General features: G+C 39.9%; 1 long non-coding RNA gene across 1 annotated transcript in view; it reads left to right on the top strand.

Annotated features, from left to right (window-relative positions):
* The window catches only part of LOC122550554, a 56250-nt gene extending 38783 nt beyond the window's left edge, over positions 1–17467 (top strand). Inside the window, exon 3 of the long non-coding RNA XR_006311884.1 lies at positions 17364–17467. This is a non-coding gene — a long non-coding RNA (uncharacterized LOC122550554). The remainder of the gene's footprint in view (positions 1–17363) is intronic.
* The last annotated feature ends 2297 nt before the right edge of the window (positions 17468–19764 follow it).

Genomic DNA, 19764 nt, shown 5'->3' with positions numbered 1-19764 from the left:
CTCAGCACCACCTTCCTAACCTGCAATCTTCTTCCTGACCTCTCCGCCCCCACCCCCACTCCAGCCTATCACCTTCACCTTATCACCCTCACCTTAATCTCCTTCCACCTATCGCATTTCCAATGCCCCTCCCCCAAGTCCCTCCTCCCTACCTTTTATCTTAGCCCGCTTGGCACACTTTCCTCATTCCTGAAGAAGGGCTCATGCCCGAAACATCGATTCTCCTGCTCCTTGGATGCTGCCTGGCCTGCAGCGCTTTTCCAGCAACACATTTTCAACTCTGATCTCCAGCATCTGCAGTCCTCACTTTCTCCTTGTAGATGATGGACTGGGAGTCAGGAGGTGAGTTACTTGCCACAGTATTCCTAGCCTCTGACCTACTCTTGAAGACATTATTTGGTATGTCCTGTTGAGTTTCTGGTCAATGGTAATGCCAAGAATGTCACTAGTGGAGTATTCAGTGATGATGATACCATTGAATCTCAAAGAGATGGTGGTTAGATTGTCTGTTATTAGAGATGGTTATTGCCTGGCATTTGTGTGGTGCGCATGTTATTTGCTATTTGTCAGTCCAAGCCTGGATATTGTCCAGATCTTGTTGTATTTGAATGTGGACTGCTTCAGTATTTGAGGAGTCATGAATGGTGCTAACATTGTGCTATCATCGACAAACATCCCCACTTCTGACCTGATGAACTAAGGAAGCTCATTAGTGAAACATTTGAAAATGGTTGGGCCTATGACACTGCCTTGAGGAACTCCTGCAGAGATGTCCTGGAGCTGAGATGACTGACCTCCAATAACCGCAACCATCTTCCAGGTATGACTCCAACCAGTGGAGACCTTGTCCCCTGATTCCCACTGATTCCAATTTTACTAGGGCCCCTTGATGCCACAATTGATTGAATGTGGTCTTGATGTCAAGAGCTCACCTCTCTCTCACCTCACCTCTGAAATTCAGCTGTGTTTTGTCTGCAAGGTTATCAACCTAGATCCCTGGATTCATAGCCTAGTGACATTTCCACTATGCCGACATCTGTCCAGTCTAGGTATTAGACTTTAAGTTGTTCTCGATGATTTTAATGCATCAATTGGGCTGTATCTGGTTTAATTCAGCAATAGCTCTTCTATGTTTAGAGTCAGATGGCTTGGTATTCCAGACCACTCCAGGATTCGACTATACTGTCTATAGACAGTAAGTCAGGACTCTATCTGCTCTGACAGGTAGATGCAAAGGCTACCATTGCCTTACCTAGCAAAAAGGAGGACACTCTGGTGCCCTCAATAACTAATTTATCTCTAAAGTTATAAATTCCTCACCTGAGAACTCTGGTGGCGTGACCAGGTTCCTGCTGCAAATAGTAGTGTGGGTTTCAGCCTGAAATGGGTTCAGGGAAAGAAAATGCAGAGAGGCAACCAGGAACGTCACAGATATTTGCTGTTCTCCTTGTGTTTTATAGTTACAGTTGCTTTTCTTGCAATGCATTTAGTCCATGAGCAGTAATCAGCAACTCATTTTTATTTGCCAAATTTGTGGCTTTGGCAAGGCACAGAGCAACATTGACTGTGTAGATAACATAGCTACCCGAATGGGAATGTTACTGGATCATGATTTCGCCAATATGATTCTTTACTAATGTGCTTTCTGAGGGTCGTCAATATGAAAATGAGACATAGCCATTTGATGAAGGAAAGAATCACAGAGTAGATAAGATGCAGAATGAGACTGTTCAGTCCATCGTGTCCCCACCTTTGAATAAGCATCATAAATTAACACTATTTTCTGCCTTTTCCTGTAAATCTGCATAGAGTTAGTATTAAATGATTATTTAAATACACTCTCTCATGCCTTAATTGAACCTGCCCCCACACAATCCCAAGCAGTGCATTCCAAATCTGAAACACGCTTGAAAAAGAATTTTTTCATTTTCCATGCACTTCTTTTGCAAATTATTTTATATCTGTGAGATGTCATTCTCAAGTCAATTACAAATGGCAACAGTCTTTCCCTATTCACTCTATCCAGCCATCTCATGATTTTGAAAACCTTTATCAGGTGTTACGTCCTTCTGCTCTGTAAGGAAAGCAATCCCAACATCTCCAATCTATAGCACAGAAGACACAGCACGTGGTAAAATGACCAGATCAGACCCAGTAAAAGATGAACCACAGTAAACTTTGTGTCTAATCTTTACATATGAGGGGCCACAATTCCATTCTTTTTTCACTGAAGAGCTGATGATCAAGCTTTGGAAATATAAGGATAGCCATGACATTAAACTTCCAAAAGCAAAACAAGATGTGAATAAAATTATGTTTTAAAAAATAAATAATACACATGACCATAAAAAAAGGGCAGAGCATTAGAAATAACAAATAAAACATCTTCTGCCTTTTAATAAAGGAGCAGAGCGAAAGAGGCGGATTGAGATAGTGGAAATTGAAGCTGGGCTGAGACTTTTAGTATGGGGTTTTCTGTTCAGATAAACTTGGACAGATCTCTAGATATTTCTTTAAATGTTTTTATTCATACTGTATCGATGAGCATAATGTAGCAGATTTATCTGTCCTAAGCTACTTTAATTCCATCATTCTAGACACATCTGCCATGAAGAAAAGATTCTTACAATCTACAGTATTTATGCTCTTATAATTTTGTATAGCTAAGATCCCCACTTAGCTTCCTCTTCTCTAGGGAAAATAAATGCAATCTATCCAGTCTCTCCTCATAACTGAGATTTTCTATCCTAGGCAACTCTCTCCAATAGTGCAGTGACCAGAACTGCACACAGTATTCCATCTGTGGCCAAACCAATGCTCTCTAAAGTTGCACAAAGCTTATTTGCTCCTAAATGCTATGTCCCAGTGATTGAAGGCAAGCATCCTGTATATCTCCTTCACCAACCTGTCTATCTGTGCTAACACTTTCAGGGATCTCTGAATTTGTGCACTAAAGCCCCCTTGTTCCTCAGTGCTACCTATGGACTCCACCATTTATTGTGTAAATCCTTCCCCTATTAAACGTCCCAAAATGAATCATTTCATACTTATCAGGATTATTCTATGTGCCATTGCCCTATTCAATGTACCCATCATATCACATCCTATTTGCAACCAAAATTTGAATCCAGTTTGCCAAATTGCCTTGGATCCCATGAACTCTGACATTGTAGATCAGCCTTTGATGTGGGATCTTGACAAAGGTGTTACTGCTTACACATTCATAGGTGTCATCCTATAGCACCTTTCCACAATACCTTCTGCTGCAAAGTTTAATTGTCAACAAAACACAGCTAAATGGTGAGGCTGTACCATTGAGTAAGAATTGCTAGTTATCACCGTTTCTCTTCATCACCAGTACAAAGACACTTTCAGCTTTGTTTAGATGTGTTGTCATGTTTAGGCCAAGGACATGACTGAATCAGATGGGAGAATACAGAACTTTGGTTTAATTCTCCAAACTACCTCTAGAAGGACTGTGAAATATGAATATCTTTGCAGTCTTTGTTCGTCGCACTGAAAAAAATCTATTGTTAACACCATCCCAATCACAGTTGTTGGTGCTATAAAGCATTCTCCGCAAGAAACTTTTTATGAGATGGGCTTTATCTTTGAATGCTGGTGTTTCTGACAGTATCTCCAAAAGATCGACAAGCTTGCAGAGCCCTTATGGGTCTCATGGAAAAATCAACCATGATTCTCATACTTCAATTTTGTTGACAGACCTTCCTGGATGTGCTCTGTGATCCTGAGATGACATCAAGCTTAATTTCTTTGTCAAGAGTCAGATGGTCAACATGACCATCTGACTCTTGACAGGTTAGGGAATTGATAGTTCCATAATGTATTCAGTACCTTCATGTGATGAATCTTCAAAAGAGTTGTCTGTCCCATTAGCTCATATCAGTATAGGAACAGTTGAATGAAACAAATTTTTTTTTTAGATTAGATTAGATTACAGTGTGGAAACAGGCCCTTCGGCCCAACAAGTCCACACCGACCCGCCGAAGTGAAACCCACCCATACCCCTACATTTATCCCTTACCTAACACTACGGGCAATTTAGTATGGCCAATTCACCTAACCTGCACATCTTTGGACTGTGGGAGGAAACCGGAGCACCCGGAGGAAACCCACGCAGACACGGGGAGAACGTGCAAACTCCACACATTCAGTCGCCTGAGTCGGGAATTGAACCCGGGTCTCTGGCGCTGCGAGGCAGCAGTGCTAACCACTGTGCCACCGTGCCGCCCACATCTGTTCACCCTGGTCTGGAGGAGTATCTGAGGAATCCTAATGGGCAGCATCAGTGACTGGAAAACTAGGTACCACAGGGTTTTTTTCTTTAAACGTTGAAACTAGGCTTGACTGTGCTAAGTTCCCTGGCTCACCCACTGAGTTTGCCTACTTTGTAAGAGCTTCTAAAGAGGTAGGGTCATCCTTACCATACATGACAGATGAGAAATATCATGAAGCTGATCAAATATGTGGAAAAGTTGAGATGCTCCTTGAGGATCATCCAATCTTCTTAGTATGAAGACTGAGTTGCTGGGAAAAAAATGAGTTTCATCTAAGGAAAATGTTTTCCAATCTTCTGGCTACAAATGCTGATTTCCCTGGAAAGACTGAGGCAATTCCTCACAGAATGAAATATAGTCATCAATTGGACTTGGAGAGCCTTGTGTATATTATTCTTCCCAGACTGCATTTCATTACATGAATTTAAATTTTACCACTGCACACTTGGATTTGAGTTCAGGCACTTAGTCCACGGAGCCAGGTTGAAGACTGTTAACCCAGTAACATTACCACTGCCATCAATGCTTTAAGATTTTGGGCATATTTAGTTGTGTTAAGCTATTCTCAAAGGTTGTAATTTGAGTCAGAGTGATTCAGAATTATAATCGTTGAGACATAGAAATTTGCAGCACAGACAAAAAGGTTGTTCAGTACATCATGTCTAGCCCAGTCAGAAACAACCATCTAACTATTCTAATCTCATTTTCCAGCACTTGGCCTGCAACCTTGTCTGCCTTGGGATCTCAGGGGCACATTAGATTAGGTTAGATTAGATTACCGACAGTGTGGAAACCAGCCTTTTGGCCCAACAAATCCACACCAACTCTCCGAAGAGCAACCCACCCAGACCCATTCCAACCCCTGACTAATGCACCTAGCACTACAGGCAATTTAGCATGGCCAATTCACTTTACCTGCACATCTTTGGACTGTGGGAGGAAACCGGAGCACCCGCAGGAAACCCATGCAAACATGGGGAGAATGTGCAAATTCCACACAGTGCCCAAGGCGGGAAACGAACCCAGGTCCCTGGTGCTGTGAGGAAACATGATGTTTATGATGGTTTCTGCCTCTACCACCACAGGGAATGAGTTCCAGATTCCCACCACCCTGTACGTAAAAATGTTTTTCCTTACATATCCTCTAAGCCTTCTATCCCTTACCTTAAATACATGCCCCTGGTCATTGATTCCTCCATCAAGGAGAGGTTTCTTCTGTCTACTCTTTTTATGCACCTCATAATCTTATACATTTCACTCATATCCCCTGTCTATCTCCTGTTCTGTACGGAAAACAACTATCAGTCTATCCAATCTCTCTTCATAGCTGGAACTCTCCAGCCAAGTCAACATCCTCGTAAATTTCCTCTACACCCTCGTCAGTGCTACCCCATGCTTCCTAAAATGCGGATTCCAGAACTGCACCCAGTACTGTTTTGGGGCTTATCCATCATTTTATACAGCTCCAGCATAACCTCCCTGCTCTTAAACCCTATGCCATCACTAATATGGGTAAGTATATCGTATGTTTTCTTAAAACCTTAAGGGACCAGTGTTCATACACACCAAGATTACGCTGAGCCTTGATGATTCCCAGGATTTAGAGCCCAATGTTCTATATAGTTTTAACACAACCTTGTGTTTAGGATCAGAAGGTTGGGGGTCCAAGCTCACCCCAGGATTTGGTCATACACTCTTTGACTGAGGCCGCCTAAAAATGTAATTTAAACATAGTTAGGAAATGTTTTTAAATATGAGCTAAAGTATTGTGACCAGTGCTGGGCAACACTTAAGGAAGGATGGCAAGGCTTTAAAGAGGATGTAGAGTATTTTTATTAGAATGGTTTTAGGGATGAGAGTTTCCAGTTGTCAACAAACTGGAACACATGGGATTGTTCTATTTAAAAGCAGTTAGGGATATGATATAGGTGTTTAAAAGCATGAACGATATGGATGGATAAATGAAGAGAAACTCTTGGCAATGCAATGATAATGAACAGGCATAAATTGAAGAAAAAACCAGAGACATAGCATGAGGAGAAAAATTACAATTTTAAATAAACTTTATGATAGGACAATTGTGTATTTATGCCAATATGTTGGACTGTCACTTTGAGTGATAACATTATCGGTCACTTTGAATAGGAAACATTTAATGTAGCTCACTGTCTTGTAGGGAGAACACCTTTCTAATAAAAATTCCTGTTGTTTTAAATACTGTATCCCTAGTCCTCCTTGAAGCATAACACAAGAGAAAAGCTTGTGATGAGAATACAAACTACAGGTACAATCAACATGCATGAGAAAAGGAATTCCTTCCAAGGAAGAGGCGAACAGTACTGAACAAGCTTATCATGTGCTCCATCCGAAAGGAATGCTGTGGGTAACGAGTGTCCGAAACAGAGGGAAATGTTTTGAGCTCGGGTGCAGACTCAAAAAAGAAATCAGGCTGCCTCAGGAATAATTTTGTTTTAAATGGGTGAATGTGAGGTTGTGCTAAAATTTTCACACTACGTAAATCTTTTCCGTCTTAAAAAGAAATTTTAAAAAGTAGGAAACTTTGTTGGACCATTTGGTAAAACTCCAGGAAAACCAAAACAGAGAGAATCTATTATTTTGTCCAGCTAACAAACAGACATAATCAGCCCTCTATTCCTGAGTATTATGGGGAAAAACGTTTAACCTTCTGAAGGAGTCTGGTATAGCAAGAGAAGCTGAGTTCCAAACCTTATGAAGGAATAGCAGGAATTTATCGCCACCAAAACTATTGGTGATTGCTCAAACGGTCAGATTCCACAAATACAACTGCCTTGACAGTGAAGCTGTCTCTCTTTTGTCGCAATTTTAATGAAATTTAATGAAGTAAATATGATTTAAGGGGAAGCGACAGACTAGTGGTATTATTGCTGCACTGTTACACTAGAAACCCAGATAATGTTCTGGGGACTTTGGTTTAAATCCCTTCAAGGCAGATTTAATTTTAAAAATTCTGGAATTAAAATTTAATGACAACCATGAATCTGCAGTTGCTGATTGCTGAAAATACCTATCTTGGATGGAAGGAAGCTGACATCCTTATCTGATCTGGGCTACATATGACTCCAGACCCATAGCAATGTGGTTGACTCTTAACTTCAAGTTGAGATAGGCTTAGCCAGCAATGCCCATATCCCGTGAACGAATTTTTAAAAAAAGTGACGACAGAAAGGAATATAAACTTAAAGAAAGCAAATGTTGGAATCACTGGGTACTGCAAAAGCTATGGGCTGCGACATTTGGCAATAGAACTGAAGACTTGTGTTCCCGAATATGCCTCTCCCTGAGCCATGTTGTTCAAGTAGCTTCAACAAGGCATATCAGTTGTTATAGGGAAAGGCAGGAAAATGGGCACGAGGCCTGTCAGATCCGCCATAATCCTATTAAATGGCAGACTAGGCTTGAGAGGCTGAATAGCCTACTGTTTTCCTTTTTTATGGTCTTCTTATGCAAGTGGTGCCTTTTGAGTGACCATATCAACGTGAATGTTCAGTTATATAGTTGATCTGAAGATTTGTTCTTTTACTTCGTCAAACAAAAGTTTCCAGCTTTTTTGGAAAGTAATTGGTGAAGAAAATCAAAATCAAATGAGCTGAATTAAATTGCTTTGCATATTCTGAGATTGACCTCTCTCAAATTCAAATGAAATATGCAATTGTTTTCAATGTGGATTTGGGAATTAAGGAAAATCCTCTGTCAAATTTAAAGTTAAAGAAGAGAATCAAGCCAATTTTTACATGGCTAGTTCAGTGCATTATGTGATCAGACCAAAAGCTGAGGCAGAATTAGAGCGTGTCTTCAATAGGGGAGTTCTTGAACCTGTAAATGTGAGTGATTGGGTCATACCTATCATAGCTGAAAAATGTGTTGCTGGAAAAGCGCAGCAGGTCATTCCTGAAGAAGGGCTTATGCCTGAAACATCGATTCTCCTGCTCCTTGGATGCTGCCTGACCTTTTTCAGCTCTGATCTGCAGCATCTGCAGTCCTCACTTTCTCCTAGTTGATTCATGCCTATCATAACAGTGATAGAACATCGAACAGTACTGCACAGGAACAGGCCATTCAGCCCATGATGTTGTGCCAAATATGACGCAAAATTAAACTAATCACTTCTGCCTGCTCACGGTCCATGTTCCTCTATTCCTTGTTTATTCATGTGTTTCTTAAAAGCCCCTTAAACACCCCTATCATATCTCCCTCCATTACCATCCCTGGCACGTTCCAAGCTCTCTGCAAAAAAGCTTGCCTGTCACATCTCATTTGAACTGTTCCCTTCTACCTTAAATGCATGCCCTCTAGTATTTCAACTCTGAGTAAAAAGATTCAGAATGTCAACCATATCTATGCCTCTCATAATTTTATAAACATGTATCAGGTCTCCCCTCAGGGTCCGCCACTCCAGAGAAAACAACCCTAGTCTGTTCAGCCTCTCTTTATAGCTCATACCCTCTAATCTAGGCAGCATCCTGGTAAACCTCTTCTGCGCCCTGTCCAAAGCCTCCACACCCTTCCTGCAATGTGGTGACCAGAATTGAACACAGTACTCTAAGTGTGACCTAACAATAGTTTCATAGAGCTGTAATATGACAACTTAACTCTTGTACTCAAAATCTGGACCAATAAAGGCAAGTATGCCCTATGCTTTCTTTACCATCCTATCTACTTGTGTGGCCACTTTTAGGGAGCTATGGACTTGGACCCCAGGGTCCCTCTGAAGATCAATGCTGTTTAGCGTCTTGCCAAGAAATGTTAAGAAAAAGTATACAGTTAATCTCCTCAAGTGGAACAACTCACACTTGTCCAGATTAAATTCCATCTGCCATTTGTCTGCCCATATCTGCAACTCATCTATATCTTGCTATATCCTTTGACAACCTACTACACTGCTCAAAAGAAAGTTGCATCAGTATGCATCTGTAGCAATTTTAAGGTCACTATTAATTGTTTACTTTTAATTGATGACCTATTTGCTGGACTAGCTGGACATCAGCTTTTCAATAAAATTGACCTTAGACAACTCTATCTCCTGTTGAATGTAGATCCTGAGTTACAGAAATACTTGATAACTGAAACACAAAGGACCATTCAAATACAGGTGACTTGTATTTGGAATTGCATCTACATCTATGTTATTCCAATGTGCCATGGATCAGATTTTAAGTGGATTGGAAGCAGTCCAGTGTTATCTGGATGATACTTTAGCCATGGTGAGAAATGCAAATGACCATTCCCACAACTGAGATGCTATCTGTTGTAAGGCTTTAAGATTATGGCCTAAGAATGAGGAAAGACAAATGTGAATTTGTTAGATCTTCCATCAAATAGTTAGGCCATGTCATCGATGCTAAGGAACTGCATAAGCCATCTTTAAAAGTAAAAGGCATAACTGAAGCACCAGCATCTAAAAGTGTTGGCCAACTCTGATCCCTTTTGGGCTTGCTGAACTACTATGGCTAGTTTATCCAAAACCTTGCTCAATTTAGCATGCCAAAGCAAGAATTAGAAATGGGGAGATCAATGCAAAAGAGCCTTTACATCTGCCAAATAGAAAACGTCAGCAGACATGACTCATTCTGACCCAAAGTTACTGTTGCGAATAGCATGCCATACACCACTATATGGAGTGGGAACAGTTGTTTCTTGCACACTACCCAATGTTGAAGGGAAACCCAATAGCTTTTGCATCAAGGTCGTTAAACTAATCAGAAATGAACTATGCATATATGAAGAAAGTTTGAATAAGCAGCTAAAACTCTGGTAACGGTAGGACAAGTTAGGAAATGCAGTAGAAATGATCACTAATTTCAAAATGATTGATATGGTACTTTGTTGCAAGATCAACCCCAGAATGAAGCCACATGTTACATGGGAGCTAAAACGATCTATATATGTAGAATGCCTCCTCTGGGGAAGGAGGTCATCATTCCACTACAGATAAGGAAATGAGTATTAATCAACAATACAAAGATTACTGCAGCATTTCAGAATTAAGGCAATAGCTACAGCTATAGTGGTCAGGACTTGACTCTGAAATTGAGGAGAATGTGCACAAGTATTTACAACCTAACTCCATTAGTGCCATTACACCTATGAATAGGCCAGAAAAGACATATCAAATAATTTACATTGAATATGCTGGGTATTTTGATGTTTTTCACATGGTCAATATAAATTTTAAATAACCTGAAATTGCCATCATGAAATTGCCGGCACCTTGAGAGAAAGCCATTAAAAGATTCGGGAGATTTTTGCCAGATTTGGTCATCTGGAAGAACTTTGGTAATAATTGTCCACAGTTTTTATCAAAGTTTACAAAATGCCTAAAGCAGAATGGAATTCAATGTGTCTGATCACCTCCTTTATCACCCAGATGCAGATGGTTTGGTAGAAAGGTTAGTTCAGCCAATGAAACATTTCTTGAGGGTAATTCAAGAGAAAGGATCGCTATTCAAAAGACTGAGCTGAATTTTTTTAACATATGGGGACACAACCCACTGGATAACTCAAAGTTCTCTGGCATTGCTCATAGTAAGGTTTTGGTACGCACAACAGTAGATTTGCTGAAACCACTCGTGACACAAGACAGGAAACAACAGAATCAGGTTTTCCCAATGAGAGAACAAGGTTCAATGCATTTTCCAAAAAGGTCAACAAGTGTTGGTGAGGAATTGGAGAGAGAAGTGGGTACCACCTGTCATTGTAGCACAGACTGGATTGGTTTCCAATAATGTACAGATAGGAGACAACGTAATATGGCAATTTGTGCAGATCTACCGATCTGATTTAGAGCATCTGCAGTTCTTTCAGTTTTCATGCAGATCTACTCTTGGCAACCAGAATGAATGTACCAGGAACAACAATAATAGAGCCTGAATATACCAAAGAACAGAAAAGTAACTGGACCATCGGAAGAACATCGTAACATCGTAGAGAATATCACAACATTGTGCAAAACTTGGAACATTCAGTTATCTCCGGAAAAGGCAATGACAGATGATATCCCAAGCACACCTTAAACATCAGAGATTAAAGCTGAGGAAAATAAACAGATGCTTGAAGTGCATTGTCAGCCACATAGGCATTAATATCCTCTAGAATGTCTCACCTAGTGACTGTTGTAATTATGATTGTAAATATTGTGACATTTTTTATTCCAAAAACCTAGGATGTAAAGGGTGGGGGATGTTGTGTATTTGGATGTTTGTTGGACTGTCACTTGAAGAATCCAATCACGTGACACTCTGATGACTTCACATTCAATTTTGAGGGAAACCGCTCAGTCTAACCTTGCTGCCTTGTAGAGTAAACATCTCCTTATAAAAGCTCTTTTTGTTTGAAACACCACAACCTCCTAGTTCATGAAATGTAACAGTGATGCATGCAGAATATAGATGTTCGAGGTGATGCTTTTATCAAATTTGCAAGACACAGTAGAGACAGTATCTGACATTTAGTTACAAACAGCAGAATTGTGGCATTCACCATTGTTACTCTACAGAAACTGACAAAATCTTTGGTGGTTCAAAAAGGCAGAGTATCATGTAGAAATCCAGAACTACTTATCATTTATTGTCGTCCATCTCTCTATTTGATGCATGCTGTTGAGGCTTTTACACCTGGAGGTCCATTTGAAATAATTAATTAAGTATTTTCCACTTTAAAGCTGTTAGTTTTCCAAAGTTACTCTTTGGGACTAAGGTGTGACTGGGTTTTTAATGACTCAAGAACTTTTAGAATTTCAACTAAGCATCCTTGAAAAGCTCACTATATTATTGTACAATGTCGAATTTCTTCACAGTGATTAAAAACTGAATATTATTTTATAAAACATGATTATTTTTATTTTGCTAAGGTTCCTTTATCTTTATTGTAACTTCTGCCTTAGAACCTAAGCATTTGTCTTGCTGTCTGTGAATTAAAATTCAACGCGAGTGATTCTGGTTTTTACTATAAGTGATCACAATTTGATTCTGAAGAAGGGTCACTGGACTTGAAACATTAACTCCATTTCTCTCTCCATAGATGGTGCCAACCTGCTGAGTTTGTCCACTACTTGCTGTTTTATTTTTTATTACAATTACATTGGTTGTTTAGCTCCTTGCTGATAGAGTTGCCAATGGATTCTCTTGAATTTGTCATTGATTTTAAACAATTGTGCAGGAAGAAGGAAGCATTCACATTATACAGCTGACAAACTCTTTATGAACACTGTTCTTTAAGATGAGCAATGGGTGCCTTCAGAATCTGAGTCATTCTCTCGGTTTATCTCTGTTGAGACCATACATCAGTGATGAAGCGATTAAATAAATGAGGACAGGCGATGGCAATCAGTCTTGTCTCTGCCACTTTGATATAAGGCAGCACTATACCCTTCTACACCAACATATTGGTCTGTCCAATGCCTCGCTGCCTGCTCCCAATCCCACCGCAGTTATACCAATGACTGGATAGAATCAGGTGGCCCACCCAGAGGGCCAATTGAAGCTGTGAAGTGGACAATGAGTAGGGGCCTTATCTCATTCGTATAGTTTTTTGATGGACAGTGGGAGTGTCACACAGTGAGAGGCCAGCTTAGTAGCTTTTCTTGTGCATATGCCTAGTGATCAGGTAGACGATTTGGGCTACAGAGAGGTCCCCACTTTCCCCATCCCTGAGCATTGACCACCCTAGCCTCTGGCTGTCCCATTCATAGTCTCTCAGATTCCAGCCTCCTACCATTTAAGTGGCCATTACCACCTCTTCATTGGAAAGACACCAATCATATTGAAAGGAACCAACACCTCTGATTGTCTGGTATATTTGAGGCAGGAGCACCTGGTCCAGAATCACAACCTCCAGCCAACTAATAGCTGGTTCCTGTTGATGTTGGTCTTTATTTTTTCTGGTTCCCCAGCCCTTGACATTTTTATGCTCAATGAAGTCAGGAAATGTGATGTTTTGTATAATTTTGTCCAAATTTTGAGAGTATCCGATCAACTCTTACACTGACATTTGACGTAAAGATCTCTGACAATTCTGAAAATCAATCCTGGCCTTCAAAACTCTCTGAATGTTAGATACTGCAGATGCATGATTGTAAACCTGACTGGAATTGATGGGAGTATAATCCGATAATATTGTACATAATGGAGGTATAAACACATTGCTCAAAAACGCTATTTCATTCTTCCTCAGTAATTGAAATAGTGTATAAAATTGGAAGGTGGCTAATTTTGAAGTCTGCCCTTCCCAGCATTCCATCTCCAGTCTTTATGTGTTCCATTCGATTTCCATCAGTGATTTTCAATAAAGTATTTGTGAGCTTTGTTATCGTTAACCAGTTGATCAATAATGTTGCGCTGAGGTGAAATAATCAAAGAGAGCTCTTTATATTTACAACGAGTCATCTAGTTCTGATAATTTTCTCTGGATGGTTTTGAATCATTTAACCCATGGAAAGTATATCAGAAGTGCCACTAAATACAAGAGGAGCTGGAAGATTCTTGAGCAAACAGTTGCCCCTTTGTTTTATTCCATTGCTTTCCAGTTTATGCTTTAAATTTTCTTTCCATGAATCAAGACAGTTGAGCCTTGGTTTGTGAAGGAAGGGCAGTCTTTTCAAACTTCGAACATAGAACATGACAACACAGTACAGGCCCTTTGACCCTTGATGTTGCACTGATGTGTAGAACCAATCTGAAGCCTATCTATCCTACACTGTTCCATTTTCATCCATATGCTTATCCAAAGACCATTTAAATGACCTTAAAGTTAGCGAGTCGACTCCTGTTGCAGGCAGTGCATTCCAAGCCCCTACTACTCTCGAAGAATGGGACAACATTTGCTATCCTCCAGTCTGCTGGCATTATTCCTGTAGATAATGATGACATAAAGATCAAAGTCAAAGGCTCTGCAATCTCCTCCCTGGCTTCCCAGAGAATCCTAGGATAAATCCCCACCGGCCCAGCGGATTTATCTATTTTCACACTTTGCAGAATTGCTAGCACCTCCTTGTGAAGCTCAATCTCATCTAGTCTAGTAGCCTTTATCTCAATATTTTCTTTGATAACATTGTCTTTTTTCAGTGTGAATACTGATGAAAAATATTCATTTAGCGCTTTCCCTATTTCCTCCGACTCCGTGCACAACTTTCCACTACTATCCTTGATTGCTCATAATCTTACTCTAGTAATTCTTTTATTCCTGATATACCTATAGAAAGTTTTAGGGTTTTCCTTGATCCTATCTGCCAATGACCTCTCATATGCCCTCCTGGCTCTTCTTGGCTCTCTCTTTAGGTCTTTCCTGGCTAACTTGTAACTCTAAAGTGCTCTAACTGAGTCTTCACATCTCATCCTAACAAAGCCTTCTTCTTCCTCTTGATGAGACGTTTAACTTCCTTAGTCAACCATGGCTCTCTCTCTTGACCACTTCCTCCAGGTACATACTTATCAAGGACACGTAGAGCTGTTCCTTGAGCCCACATTTCAATTATGCCTATCCCCTGCAGTTTTCTTCCCCATCCTTTGCATTCTAAATCTTGCCTCATCGCATCATAATTGCCTTTCCTGAGTAATAAATCTTGCCCTGCATTATATACCTATCCCTTTCCATCACTAAAGTAAACATAACTGAATTGTGGTCACTATCACCAAAGTGCTCACCTACCTCCAAATTTAACACCTGTCCAGGTACGTTACCCAGTACCAATCCAATGTAGCCAAGCCCCTTGTTGGCTTGTCTACATACTGTGTCAGGAAAGCATTCTGCACACATTGGACAAAAACTGATCCATCTAAAGTACTCGAACTATAGTATTTCCAGTCAATATTTGGAAAGTTAAAGAACCCCATAACAACTACCCTGTTACTCTTGCTCCTATGCAGAATTATCTTTGCTATCCTTTCCTCTACATCTCTGGAAGTATTTGGAGGCCTATAGAAAACTCCCAACAGGATGACCTACCCTTTCCTGTTTCTAACCTCACACCATACTACATCAGTAGATGAGTCCTCAAATATCCTTTCTGCTACCGTCATACTGTGCTTGAATAACAATGCCACACCCCCTCCCCCTTTTGCTATCTTCTCTGTTCTCACTAAAACATCTAAATCCTGGAGCCTGCAACAACCATTCCTGTCCCTTGTTATGAAGGTGTAAGGGGCACTGTACCTTTAAGAGAGTTGAAGGACTTATCAAGCACACAGAGTCCTGGAGAATTTACAATGTAACATTAAGTCCACCAGCTAGAGTACCTGGGTTGCTATGAGACAAAAACAAATTCAAAATTGGCCAATCAGTTTAAATTATGCCCCAAAATACCAAACTCCAATCATGTTTGAATTTAATATTTTGACAATATTAAGACCAATGAAACGATCCGATGGTTTGGGGCATAAAACCAAAAAGAAATTTTTGCCAAAAGACCAACTGATGTAGGCTGCTAGTCAGAACTCTCTGAGAGGTACCTGTCTGGAAGAGTTTGCACAGAGAAAACATCAACACCGACCTGGAGAGCATATCTACAGAGGAAGATACAAAGAGAATATTCAACAGCTGACTGGTTCTGAAATTTGAATTTTTCTGTAAATATTATTTGGCGGTTTTATCGAACTAATATTGTAGAGGGGAAAGTAAGAGATAGGTAGAGGAATGAGTTGTAAACAGTTATTCTCTGTTAGATTTTAAAAAATAAAGTTGTTAATTTTTCCTTTAAATAATCACTTTTGGGAATAATTCTTTGTCTCTCAAATTTCAACAGATTACAGCAAGGGTTAAATCTCTTTTCTGTGTTGCAGGTTTAAGTCAACATGGGAGTTTACCCTGTGTTGTAAAACCCTGCTCTATCCAAACTAAACTGGCAGTCACAAAATACCTTTTATAGTAATGTCTTTTGCTGTCAGTACCAGGTCCTGAAGCGCCCACCATCCAGCAACTATTACTCTGCCAACTGGTTGCCCTGTTGAAAGCAGCTGTGCCATGCTCTGTGGCCAGCTTGCTTTTTGCATATGGAAACATCTGTGTATAATTATGCTCATGTGACTAATTGCAATTTTTTTTGCCATCCATAATTGAACAATAGTAATAAATTACTATTTCCTGAATTCAGAATAATTTCTCCCTCCCATCTACATAAGTTATCTTTGTGCTTAATTTATATTTTGCAACATAAGTGTCAGTCTTGGGTGACTGCCAGTCTTTGAATCAGATAGACGCTCATTCCTCCTAGCCCAGTCTGCAGTGTTTTAACCTCCCCCTGATCTCTTGTGGAGATGATAAGCAGTGGTGACGGATTGGCTCCTGTTTTTGGAGTTTTGTTCAAAGTTAGATAACTTGACTGTTTAATCTTTGTTCCTACACAACCCGTGGAGTAGGTAGACTGATACTAACTAAAACAACCTGATGGGAGCTGATGCCATCAGGCTGGAGTACCAAGTCCCAGAAGGAAGCTATAGTTCTCCGATTCCTGGAGAGCTACAGCATCACTTATACTTGGTGACTTCTTTTTCCACTTTTCACTCCTTTGCTGGTTCTTTTCAGCTGTTTTTGAAGTGTTGAGTCGTGTATAAATGAGTTATGATGGTTTGGAGTGCACTGTGCTGCTATCTATAAACCCAAAGACCTCAAATGTTTATTTAACAGCTTAAAAGTCTGAACCTGCAAATTTCAAAAACAGGATTTGCAAACCAAATAAAAACTAAAAAAGACTGCACATGCTGTAAAATTTTAAAAAAAAGTGAAGGAAGGGTCACCAGACCTGAAACGTTAACTTTGATTTCTCTTCACAGGTGCTGCCAGACCTGCTGAGCTTTTCCAGCAGCTTCTGTTTTTGTTGTTGTTTATGATTTGCAAACCAGTGTGTAATTGTTCGCAAATAAGGTGGCAAAAACCTTATCACAGTGAAATCTGTCCAGGTCTGTGGGTCTGTGCAGATTTACAAGCAAAACTGTTTAATAACCCAAGATTAGGTACAACATAGTAAATTGTGCGTGACCTTTCTCATACAATTTCATGAAAAATGTAACTTGTGAAATCCATTTGTATTTACAGGTTTATCATTCCTACTCAACAAAATGCTGGCAGTTTCAAATTGAAAACGTGAAGAATTACCTGTGAAACACGCTGGGATGTTCCAAGGATGTGAAAAACACGATAAAAATGCAAGTTGTTTTTGTATTTCAATTCACACTGCATCTAACCGTTCTCTTGTATCTCCATTGCATTAGTGGCATATTTAGAAATTGCCAAAATTTAATCACAAACAGAAAAGAGTTTGAAAATATTTACCCTGTGTGGAATGAGTTTCAGACCTTTGATTTTAGTATATTCTTATAAATGGTCCTATTATCTCCTGGTAAATGAACAGAAGGGACTTGGAAATGGGATTTCTATAGAGTTACAATTTGAAGGAAGGCACATGCTGTCACCTTAACAAGTATCATTGTGGTGAGGGTCTCATTGATACCTTTGATCTTTCCCATTGGTCATTTGAGCACCAAATAGTAATGACATGGAGAATGTTAAATTGATGCTGCCCAGTGGAAATCTGTTTAGTAAAGATGTGATTGTATGTGCACACTTACACTATAACTGTATCAGAAACCGTGCAGAGAAGGACATTCGACTTTTTCCTGGAATGAAGGATTTATGAAAAAATGGTTGAATAGGTTGGGTCCACACCTAATTGAGTTCAGAAGAATAAGAGATGACTTTACTGAATGTTGTAAGGTCCTGACGGGACTTGATAAAGATGGATACTGAGAAGACGTTACTTTTTGTGGTAGTAACTAAAACTTTTCAAAAACGTGAAGTCTCCTTTTTAGGATAGAGATGGGGAGAGATGTTTTACTCTTTGAGGATTGTTCGTCTGTAGAATTCTCTTCTGTAGAAAGCAGTGGAGGTTGGGTAGTTGAAATTTTTTGGGGCTGGCTTAGATAGATTTTTGTTAGACAAGGGAATCAGGGTTTATGGGAGAGACAATCAATAAAATGGGTCTGAGAACACAACTAGATCAACCATGATCTGTTGAATGGTGGGAACAAACTGGAGGGGCTTTATGGTCTGCTCTCCCTCTTATGCCTTATTTTCCAACAATATATCAAACAAAAATACTGTCGATTACAGTTCAAGGTTTAATGTATCAGATGCTGTAATGAGCATTCTAACATTATTTTGGAGAGTTGCTCTGCTTGCACACTGTTACTTCTGCAAACTTCATGGATAATTTCCTTGACACAAATTTTCAGGAAGCAGCCTTGCCATCAGGAAAGAAATAATGAGAAATTTACATGAGTGGGGCATTGCATATGACATTTCCAGCTGTAAAATCAAAAATGTGAGTGTATCCAATATTTCTGACATACACTTTTGACACCCACTTCCAGATGGGCTGAATGGCTTACTTCTGTTTCTGTGTAGATGAGACAGCTCATTGTATGTGGAATCAGTAAAATACCACTTGTTGTGCCCTATAATGCCTTTCATCCAGCATCTGTGTGTGTTATTTTGAGTTGACAGTTTAATTCCGTTGGACCTGTGCTCTTGTGGCTCACATCTTTTAAACACTATTTCTTGTCAGGATGTAGGCACTACAAAAAAGATGTTGATTTGTTGTCTGTACTTAGTTAACCTAAGAATAGGAAAAGTCAGCTGGGCCCTCCTGTTTACAAGCCGCAGATCCACATGGACGAGGTACTGCTGTAATGCTGTCAGTTGGAGAGTGATACAATTTTGATTGAGTGATAACAAAAAATCTGATCTGTTTTATTTATTCCCACAGTTAATATTTGTGATCCGTGGGTGTGGGTAGCCTCGCTTCATTATGTGGATTGTGGAAGTCCATAAAAAGGACTACCTGTGTGCAAGCACGTTATCAGCAATTAGAAAGTTTGGGGCAGCCCAGTGGCTCAGTATGTATAATGTGGTCTTTTTCATATTGGCAAGAAGTAATGAGTGGTATGCCAAAGGGATCAGTGCTAGGGTCTCAACTATTTGCAATTTATATAAATTACTTGGATAAAGGGATGGAAGTTATGAATACCTTATTTGTTGATGACACAATGATGGATAGGAAAGAGAGTTATCAAGGGGACATTATGAACCTAAAAAGTTATATAGTTAGGTTAAATGACTGAGCAAAGATCTGGTAAATGGTATATTGTCCATTTTAGCAGGAAGAACAAAAAAGAAGCATTTTATCTAAATGGTAAGAGATTGTAGAGCTCTGTGATGCAGAGGGATTTGGGTGTCCTCGTGCATGAAATATGTAAGGTTAGTATGCAGATATCGGATTAGTGGTGCTGGATGAGCACAGCAGTTCAGGCAGCATCCGAGGACAGGCAAAATCCGATGACAGGCAAAATCGACGTTTCGGGCAAAAGCCCTTCATCAGGAATAAAGGCAGAGAGCCTGAAGCGTGGAGAGATAAGCTAGAGGAGGGTGGGGGTGGGGA

Source organism: Chiloscyllium plagiosum, chromosome 6, assembly GCF_004010195.1.
Source record: "Chiloscyllium plagiosum isolate BGI_BamShark_2017 chromosome 6, ASM401019v2, whole genome shotgun sequence".
Classification (NCBI taxonomy): domain Eukaryota; kingdom Metazoa; phylum Chordata; class Chondrichthyes; order Orectolobiformes; family Hemiscylliidae; genus Chiloscyllium; species Chiloscyllium plagiosum.
Note: the sequence above shows the minus strand (reverse complement) of the source record. Positions and strands in the feature narration are given on the sequence as shown.